The sequence below is a fragment of the Xyrauchen texanus genome, chromosome 9 (assembly GCF_025860055.1).
Source record: "Xyrauchen texanus isolate HMW12.3.18 chromosome 9, RBS_HiC_50CHRs, whole genome shotgun sequence".
Taxonomy (NCBI): Eukaryota; Metazoa; Chordata; class Actinopteri; order Cypriniformes; family Catostomidae; genus Xyrauchen; species Xyrauchen texanus.
The window spans coordinates 9,671,191-9,682,360 of record NC_068284.1 but is presented as its reverse complement, the minus strand read 5'-3'; positions in this window follow the sequence as shown (position 1 = coordinate 9,682,360).

Sequence of the window (11,170 nt, the reverse complement as noted above, 5' to 3'; positions counted from 1 at the left end):
TCTAAATTACTATCACCATGTCACTGTAAAACACACGTTTTCATTAGAGCCACAATTTACCTCATAGTGCTGCCTTAAACTGAAGCTGAGATTTTAATCTTTAAATATTATCTACGAAACTATTATTTTTTTCACTGTGCAGAGCGAAGGAAGTGTTTCACTTGAAGAGTTTGATGCTGCAGCATTGATGACATCAACGTGTCTGTGTCAGTGTCACGAACCCCTTTCCTCTGCCCCATCTCCGCTTCCTCGTGCACGCACACATACACTCCGCTCCCGCTTCCTCGCTCCGCCCCCTTGAGCTCGTACGCTCTGTTTCCTCCCTCGCGAGCTCACACGCTCGTTCTGCTATTACGAGCTCTCGCTCGTAAACTCTCTCCCCCCTCTGACCCACTTGCACTCACGCGCTTCCTATCTTCACACATTAGTTTCACCTGCACTCGTCTCATCACCTGTCATTCGTTACACCTGCACCTTCCCCTATAAATACCCAGCACTTCCGTTTCACCGGTGTTGGTTATTGTGTGTTTGGTTTCCCGTACCTTTGCCCCTGCTAGTCCCATCTAGTTTTGCCCCTGCTAGTCCCGTCTAGTTTTGCCCCTGCTAGTCCCGTCTAGTTTTGCCCCTACTCGTCACCTCTTAGCTTGCCAACTCGTTCCCCTGTCTTCGTTCCCACTTGTTATTGTTATTCAGATTACCCCGGCTTTTGACCCTACGCTCCCCCTTGACCATTCTTCTCTTGACTTGCCCCTTTTTGTACTGTTGCACTGCTTTTAAACACATTAAAAGCAGTTCTCACCGACATTGTGACTGTCTCTACTTGTGTGTGTGTGTGTCGGGTTACAGAATAACCAACCTCACCGTAGCAGTCACAACGCGTCACTCCACGGATTCGCGCAGCTCTCTAGAGCGGAGAAGCACATCACATTCGGCGCGCGGAGCTACAGTGTGGAGAGAGGACCACGCGCTCATGGCCCGGGGGCAGCAGGTATGCACAATGTCTGATTTATGTCACCCTGTTTCACCTGTGTCTGCCCCCGAGCCAGTTTATGCATCCAGTGCATTTCTGAGCGCCGTGCACTCTTCGGGCGCTAACCTAGGGTTTTCTATGCAAGGCAGCGGTTGTGTAACGCATAAGCCCGCCCTTGACATTATGGAGCCAGCGGCCCGACTCTTGGGGTTGCGTCAGGGGAGTCAACCCTTGGAGGTTTTTATTTTTGATTTTTGTGCCCTGGCTGACCAGGTGAATTTTGATGAGGTGGCTCTGAAAGACATTTTTCAATGTGGACTGAATGAGCCAACCTCATCATTAATGCCTGGTGGTCGCTGCCCCCTTAACCTGGTTCAGTTTATTGACCTCGCCCTACTGTACTCTGGTTCCTCGTTCACTGTGGGGGAGGCAGACACTGAACCAGCGCTCCACACCAAGACCCCCCTCTTGAAGCCTCACACGGCCCCCATCTTGAAGCCTCACACGGCCCCCGTCTTGAAGCCTCACACGGCCCCCGTTTTTAAGCCTTACACGGCCCTAGTCCCGAAGCCTGACACGGCCCCAATCCCGAGGCCTGTCACGGCCCCAGCCTCGAAGCCTGGCACGGCCAGCGAGTCAACGCCCATGCCCGCCACGGCCAACGAGCCAGTACCCATGCCCGCCACGGCCAACGAGCCAGCGCCCATGCCCGCCACGGCCAACAAGCCAGCGGCCATGTCTGCCACGGTCAGCGAGCCAGCGCCTGTAGCCTCGACCGCCCCAGAGCCAGCGCCTGTAGCCTCGACCGTCCCCATGGCCACATCCCCTGTTGGCCGAAGACGTCAGAGAAGGAAGAGGGCCCCCTTCTCCCCAGTCTCGTCTTGTGCTCAAGACCGCAGAGGTTCCCCCAGAGTCTCCCATGGCTCTGCCGGGCTCTGCTCCGCCCTCAGAGTCTTCCACGGCTCTGCAGACCTCTGCTCCGCCCTCAGAGTCTTCCACGGCTCTGCAGACCTCTGCTCCGCCCTCAGAGTCTTTCACGGCTCTGCAGACCTCTGCTCCGCCCTCAGAGTCTTCCACGACTCTGCCGGCCTCTGCTCCTCCTCACGAGCCTCCCAGAGCTCCATCCCTCGAGTCTTTCACGGCTCCACCCCTCAAGCCTCTCACGGCTTCGCCTCCCGAGTCTTTCAGGGCTCCATCCCTTGAGTCTTTCATGGCTCCACCTCTCAAGCCTCTCACGGCTTCACCTCTCGAGTCTTTCAGGGCTCCATCCCTCGAGTCTTTCATGGCTCCACCCCTCAAGCCTCTCACGGCTTCGCCTCTCGAGTCTCTCAGGGCTCCTCCGCCTCTCAGGGCTCCGCCCCTCGAGTCTCTCAGGGCTCCTCCCCCTCTCAAGCCTCTCAGGGCTCCCCCTCTCGAGTCTTTCAGGGCTCCTCCTCCTCTCAAGCCTCTCAGGGCTCCGTCTCTCGAGTCTTTCATGGCTCCCCCCTCAAGCCTCTCGAGCCTTCCAGGGCTCGGCCACTAGAGGCTCCTATGGCTCTGCCTCCCGAGCCTCCTACGGCTCCCCCTCCAGAGCCTCCTACGGCTCCACCTCCCGAGCCTCTCATGGCTCTGCTCCCAAAGACTCCAGAGCTTCCTAGGGCTCCGCCTCTCGAGCCTTCCACGGCTCCGCCACCTGAGCCTCCTACGGCTCTGCTCCCTAAGACTCCAGAGCCTTCTAGAGATTCGCCTCCCGAGCCTTCTACGGCGCCACCTCCCACGGCGTCACCTCCCTCGGCTCTGCCTCCAGAGCCTTCCAGGGCTTCACCTCTGGAGCCTCCTACGGCGCCACCTCCTATGGCTCTGCCTCCAGAGCCTACCAGGGCTTCACTCCTGGAGCCTTCTACGGCGCCACCTCCCACGGCGTCACCTCCCTCGGCTCTGCCTCCAGAGCCTTCCAGGGCTTCACCTCTGGAGCCACCTACGGCGCCACCTCCATGGGCTCCACTTCCTGAGCCTTCCAGGCCTTCGCCCCTAAAGCCCCCCTTGGCTCCACCTCCAGAGCCTTCCAGGCCTTCGCCCCTAAAGCTTCCTTCGGCTCCACTTCCAGAGCCTTCCAGGCCTTTGCCCCTAAAGCCTCCTTCGGCTCCACCTCCAGAGCCTTCCAGGCCTTCGCCCCTAAAGCCTCCGTCGGCTCCACCTCCGGAGCCTTCCAGGACCCCACCTCCAGAGCCACCTATGGTGCCGCCTCTGATGGCTCCGCCTTTCACGGCTCAGCCCGGACTTCCTGACCCTCTACCTGTCCTGTGGCCTCTTCCCTGGCCTCCGGACCCTATTCCTGTCCGGTGGTCACCTTCCCGACCCCCGGACCCAGTCCCTGTCCTCCAGTCGCCTTCCAGACCTCCTGACCCAGTCTCTGCCCTATGGCTGCCCCCTAGACCTCCCAACCACCCGCCTGTCCACTATGTTCCCCCTGACCTTGCCTTGAACTGCCCATTGACCCCCTTGGACTGCCCTCATATTGTTTGTGTGTTTTGTGGGTTTTCTATTCCCTCGAGCTCACATGCTCGTTCTGCTCCCTCGAGCTCACACGCTCGTTCTGCACCCCGCGAGCTCACACGCTCGTTCTGCACCCCGCGAGCTCACACGCTCGTTCTGCACCCCGCGAGCTCACACGCTCGTTCTGCACCCCGCGAGCTCACACGCTCGTTCTGCCCCCGCGAGCTCACACGCTCGTTCTGTCCCCTCGAGCTCACACGCTCGTTCTGTCCCCTCGACCTCACACGCTCGTTCTGTCCCCCCGAACTCACACGCTCGTTCTGTCCCCTCGAGCTCACACGCTCGTTCTGTCCTCTCGCGCTCCTCGCAGCCGAGCGCGGCCGTCAGGAGCCGTCCTATTCAGAGGGGGGAGTACTGTCACGAACCCCTTTCCTCTGCCCCATCTCCGCTTCCTCGTGCATGCACACATACACTCCGCTCCCGCTTCCTCGCTCCGCCCCCTTGAGCTCGTACGCTCTGTTTCCTCCCTCGCTGAGCTCACTGCGCTCGTTCTGCTATTACGAGCTCTCGCTCGTAAACTCTCTCCCCCCTCTGACCCACTTGCACTCACGCGCTTCCTATCTTCACACATTAGTTTCACCTGCACTCGTCTCATCACCTGTCATTCGTTACACCTGCACCTTCCCCTATAAATACCCAGCACTTCCGTTTCACGGGTGTTGGTTATTGTGTGTTTGGTTTCCCGTACCTTTGCCCCGCTAATCCCGTCTAGTTTTGCCCCTGCTAGTCCCGTCTAGTTTTGCCCCTGCTAGTCCCTCTAGTTTTGCCCCTGCTAGTCCCGTCTAGTTTTGCCCCTACTCGTCACCTCTTAGCTTGCCAACTCGTTCCCCTGTCTTCGTTCCCACTTGTTATTGTTATTCAGATTACCCCAGCTTTTGACCCTATGCTCCCCCTTGACCATTCTTCTCTTGACTTGCCCCTTTTTGTACTGTTGCACTGCTTTTAAACACATTAAAAGCAGTTCTCACTGACATTGTGACTGTCTCTACTTGTGTGTGTGTGTGTCGGGTTACAGTCAGCAGTAGCACAGACAGCTGTAGGAACTTTAGCTCTCGTAAAAGTCCCATTCAATAATCTCTCAATAAATTACACATTAATTAAAATTAAACCCTGCAATGTAACAACAGGAATGCCGCCCATTGTAAAGAAGTGAAAGTAAAAAAAAATATTTGAAATTTACTTGAGTGAGAGTAAAAAGTACCCACTTTTAAACCTACTTTAAAAGTAATTTTTCCCCCAAAAAAGTTCCTCAAGTAAATGTAACTGAGTAAATGTAGCCCAATACTAACCTCTGATCGTGTGTGTGTGTGTGTGTGTGTGTGTGTGTGTGTGTATGTGTGTGTGTGTGCATGTTTATACTACATTGTAGGGACCATATATCCCCACAAGGATAGTAAAACCTGATATCACCTACCTTGTGTGGCCCAGCCAGCGGTCATCGTGAGGGAAAGGGCTTATTAAACATACTAAACTATGTTTTTTTGAAACTGTAAAAATGCAAAAAGGTTTCTGTGAGGGTTAGGTTTAGGGGATAGAAATTATCGTTAGATCTGTATAAAATCCATAAATTGCATGGAAGTCTATGGAGAGTCCACACAATGATATAAAAACTAATTTGTGTGTGTGTGTGTGTGTGTGTGTGTGTGTGTGTGTGTGTGTGTGTGTGTGTGTGTGTGTGTGTGTGTGTGTGTGTGTGTGAGAGAGAGAGAGCACATCTGGGCAATAACAATGTGATTTCTGATGGTATCGGATTGTAATACCATCGTACTTTGAAATTCAATTACAATATGTATGTACCATTCTGTAGTTGCATGGTGCTTCAAAGTACTTACTACCATGGTACATTTATATATGATTACCATATTCATATACTATTATATTTACATGGTACTCTAAGGTAGTTAAAAAAATGACCATGGTACTTCACTATATGATTACCATATTCATATAGCCTACCATTGTATTAACATAGTGCCTCCAAGTAATGGTACATGTCCAAAAAACATGGTAATTCCAATGTTTTGATACTCTTTTGTTTTAAAAAAAATTTACCTGCAGAAGTCAAGCTGCAAGCATTATGCTAACTTTATAAAGACCTTCTTCACCACTGGCAAATGATAGGATGCATTTGCAGAATTAGTTTCTATTGATTGTAGATCCACTGCAACCAGCATTACCTTTACTTTCTGTGTTGTAAATTACTCCGTGAGCTCATTCAGACTGGTCCAGGCCACTTTCCTATCACATGTGAACAATTCTGACTCAGATGAGTGATTAATTTGTGATCGGACATCTTTAGTTTTGATTCAAAACTGGAGATAGTAAACACCAGGTACAAGACATGATGTAGCGGTGTAGCTATCCTCAAAGCTACACCACTACCTTAGCAAAAATATAGCTTCGCTACTGAAAAGATACTTGATTTAAAAACTAGCGAAGCTACCACCTCGCTACTCAGAAATGTATTAAAGCTAATAGCTTCGCTCATACCGCCCATCACTGCATGATAATTACTGAAACTTGAATCATAAAGTGTGTCTATATGCTCAGATTCACACAATAATGAGACTGATAATAAGCAGCATTATCACTTTCCAATCACAATCTGCACTATCTGCAAGTGAGTACTGGTACTGTTCAAGGCACATATACTGAAATACACTGACATTTAGCACCACTATTATTAGCCTGAGACAGGCAATTATATCCACCTTCATTGCACTGCTAAATCAACACATCTGTGGCCCCTGCTTAAGCATTAAACTGAAATCATAACTTATTCTTAAGGTGATACCTAATTTTTCTAATATCTAAGGCCGTGATCAGAAAAAAGAATGGTTATTTTTGCAAAGATCTGATTAAATCTTTGAATAAATGGTGGGGATAATTTGATCTCTTGTCTTGGTAATTGAGTGTAAGTAAGCCAGTCGGATTAACAGGGTATTACAATGACAGGCCATTTGCTCTACTTGGCAAGAGGCGAGCAAATTTGCGCTGACTTTTAGGAAAAGAGATTTAAAAATTGTATTGCTCTTTGTATTAGAATAAAATAGATTTTTTTTTTCTTTATTCTATAAAATTTTGTGGCCAATATACTGTATATGTTATTTATTTGCTTATGAATCCTTTATTAAGTAAAACCTCACCGCTGTCTTTGATAACATTAAACAATAGTAAAGTACCCTGCAGAATATGTATAGATTTTCTCTATGGAATTGAATAGAATAGAACAGGGGTTATTGAAAAGAAAAAACTACACTTTGATTGGAGTCTACCTGTGGCAAATTCAACTGAATGGACATGATTTGGAAAGACACACCTGTCTATATATGGTCTCACAGCTGAATATACATATCAAAGTGAACACAGTGGCATCCATAATTCTTAAATGGAAGAAGTTTGGAACAACCAGGACTCTTCCTACAGCTGGCCACCTGGCCAAACTGAACAATCAGGGGAGAAGGGCCTTGGTAAGAGAGGTGACCAAGATCCCGATGGTCACTCTGGTTGAGCTCCAGAGATCATGTGTGAAGATGGGAGAAACTTGCAGAAGGACAACCATCACTGCAACACTCCACCTATCTGGGCTTTATGGCAGAGTGTCCAGACGGAATCCTCTCCTCAATGCAAGACACATAACAATGCACCTAAATGACTCTCAGACTGTGAGAAACAAGATTCTGTAGTCTGATGAAATTAAGATTGAACTGTATGGCCTTAATTCCAAGTGTCATGTCTGGAGGAAACCAAGCACCAAGCATGCTATCACCATGGTGAAGCATGGTGGTGGTAGCATCATGCTGTGGGGTGTTTTTCAGTGGCAGGGACAAGGGGACTGGTCAGGGTTGAAGGAAAGCTGAATGCAGCAAAATACAGAGATATCCTTTATGAAAACCTGGTCCAGAGCGCTCAGGACCTCAGACTGTAATCTCTGCCAAAGGTGCTTCGACTAAGTACTGAACAGGGGCGGGTTTACAATTTCTGATGTCCCAAACAACCGACCCACCCGTGCCCCCATTTTAAAAAAATTATACTTAAGAAATTACATAAGATTTATTTAAAATCATAATTTTAAATTCATCCTATCAGCCATTGTAGCCAAGTACATTCAACATGTTTAATGAAATAAAATTCTAGTTCAAGATAGTTAATGCATGTTTTCCTTTTTTTCAACAATACAGTAAAATAAAGCAATTTGACCTACATCTTTTTTTACAAAACTCACTAAAATTTTGAAATTCAGTTGTTATTTATTATTATTATAACCCAACAATTATTTGTTGTTGTCCAGTTTTTTATTATAATACATTAGAATTACAGTATGATACAGTATTATTATTATTTATGGTGTTGTACCTCTCCTCTCTCACTGAACGCTTCCGGCTGATGTACAACACCAGGCACTCCTCCCCCTCGACCACCTTGGACAACACGGCTCCCCTTTACGATGCGTTGGTCTGTAAAACAAAAGCGAGAGCAAAAAAACAAAAACAAAACACAAACCAAAAGCGAGAGCAAAATCCGGAGCATGTAACAACTGCCCGCCACAAAACGCAGCTTTCCCCTGCATAAAAGCCTGTTGGCATGGCTCAAACCACTGGACCGGGTCTGGGGTTCCCTTTTAAGTGAGATAAGTCAGCGCACTGGTGACGTCCGAATAATTAGGCACAAGCCTTCTATAATAGCCAGCAAGCCCCAGAAAATGTCTCACCTCCTTTTTGGTCTTAGGTCTCGGGCAGGCCACAATCGCTGTGGTCTTATAAAATTAGGGACGCACCTGCCCATGACTCAAGTGGAACCCCAGATACCATAACTCCTCCCATCCAATTGTGCACTTCTTGGGGTCTGTCGTAAGTCCCGCTCATCGCAGTGACCTCAGAACTTCCCCCAGATGCTGCAGATGCCACTGCCAATCGTTACTGTATATAATAATGTAATTCAGATAGGCAGCGACTTACGCAGAGCGTGGTCTGAGGACTCAGTCCATAAGGCGCTGAAACGTAGCCAGGGCCCCAAACAAACCAAACAGAAGGGTCACAAATTGGTGTACGCCAACGGTGTGGAGAAGGATGTTTTCTCGCAAGACATTGATCTTAAGGGGATCTGTCAATATCCCTTTGTCAAATCCATTGTTGAATAAAACTGCCCAACCGACAGAGCAGTTTGACAATACGAGGCATTGGACATGCGTCGAATTTATACACTGCGTTGACCTTTCTATAATCCACACAGAACCGGACAGAGCCATCGCTCTTCGGAATCAGCACCACTGGGCTGGCCCAGTCACTACGGAATTCTTTTATTACCCCCATACCGAGCATGGCCATTAATTGTTCCTGAACCACTTTTTTTTATGTGCTCGGGTAATCGGTAGGGACGACTGCATACCACTACCCCTGGGGTTGTTTCGATATGGTGTTCTATGAGGTTCGTACGACTGAGAAGTGGCGAGAACAAGTTGGGGAATACTCTTCGCAACCGAGCCATGTCCGTAACTTGATGTGGGTAGTAATACAAGGACTTTATCTCCTTGTGTAAATTCCTGTAGCCGAGCTCCCCTGTTATTCAGCCGAGACTGACGTTCTTGAGCCTTTAGCAAATTCTCCTGTGACAGATGCCTCAATGTGTTTAATTTTGCTCTCAGGTCAAGAACGTATTGAATTTAGTTTTTGCTGTTTGAAGGTCCCTCCTCCCAATTTTCCCTCAAAACGTCTAAAACACCATGAGGTTTTCACCCAAACAATAATTAAAATGGAGTGAACCCCATGGAGGCTTGTGGGACCTCTCAAACTGAGAATAATACAGTAGGTGTTCAAGCAATTCCGAACATCTTTGTGCACAAACTTACGAATCATGTTTTTCAGGTTTGATTCACTGTTTATCCAAATTGTCCATTTGCGTGTGGTACATGCTTGTCCGAATCAATTTAATAACCAATAATTTGCTCAGCTCACATAGTGTACTTATGTGACATGAAAGTAGTACCTTGATCAGTGAGGAATTCTTTCGGAATCCTCACTTGGGAAAATATACTGAAGAGTGCCTCCACAGCACTACGTGCAGAAATGTTGTATAGAGGCACTTCTTCTGGATCGCGCTGTGTAGTCCACCAGAACCAACACAAAGCAATGTCTGCGTGCTGTTCACTCTAATGGTCAGACGAGATCCATACCAATTCTTTCGAGGGTCTCGGGGATCACTGGCTCCTGAATACGCCACCATGTGGTCCTCTGCCAGCCGGATGGCTGTTTGGAACTAAGTCGGGCGATGGCACTGGTGCGACTCTACCTTCCCCCTCAGAAGCCGTGAGTTGGACTTCACCAGACAACTGTAGTATTGAACGGACTGCCCACTGGGTACTCGGCCATCCGCAGGCCCCACGGTCTGCTCAAAGATTTCTGCTTAGGAAGGACTAAGGATCATCTTGGGGGCTTATCTTGACCAGCGGATCATGGGGCGGGGCGTTCGCAGGGTTGCAGCGGAAGCCCCCTCCAGGGACAGCAAGCTCCAGATCACCTGCCGGTCCTTTGCTTGGGCCTGGAGGAGCCTGATGAACCACTGCTCCTGTTTTGTGTGCAGCTCGAGGAGGGCCTGATGCTGTGACTGGTGAGGTCTTGAATACGTCCTCCAGAGGTGAGACATCCATGGCAACGTTCTTCCTCCTAAATCCTGGGTTTTGGCATCAGTGTAACAAGTTTGCAAAGAGGTGAAATGAGGAAATGGAGATGGAGAATCCAACTCAAAACCGTGCTTTTCAGCGGCAACAATTCAACACAGTCTCTGGGTGTGTGTGGGTAGCTCTCCCTCCCTGGCATCTGGCTTGCCCTTAAATCCGTCTCCAACTCTCACTACAATGACAAACAGCTGTTAGATACTATCATTGACAGGTGATGATCCTTACCATTCTCATCTCCCGATCTTGCTATCCATTCACAAGCCGGCACTCAGAAAAACATTGTAGGCTATATTCGCAACAGTAACAGTAAACATACAAGGTACAGCAGAAGGGAGAAAAAAAACATTGCCACTTATCAAGAGCTGAATCTTTGCTTGGTGCAGAACAATCTGGAATAATATTAAAAGTTGAAACAGTGACCTCTTTTCAACCTGAACTTGTTCAAAACGCTAAATCCTTGTGACACCTGCGCTAAAAACTGCCTAGACACAGTGCAACGAATGAAACAGAATGCAGGTGTCTCAACGTGCATTTTTGACTTGATACAGTGTCTAAAAATGTGCCAGACCTGCGTGAGACACTAAAAACACATGGTGCAGCAGTCAAGGACATTCTCCCAGCATGTGTTTACACAGTAAAACAATTGAAAAACAGAGCAGATGCATGCAAAAATGCATTCGGTGTGAACGGCCCATAACTCATGGCGAAACATGTTTAGAAATCCTGTATATTTTTTCATAAATTACAAACTCAAACCCAAAGTCCTACTTGAAAAACTGACATGAGCCGGTGGGCCTCAATCGTGAACCGCCCTAAGATCACTGACAACAACGTATTTGCGCGTGTACCCTGAACATCATGTCACCCCTCAAGCGTTTTTTGCGGAGCTTTCCTAGACCCCATGCAATAGCACTACTGGTGCTGAGTCAAGGGTCTGGATACTTATTTCAATGTGATATTTCAGTTTTGTCTTCTAAATAAATTTACAA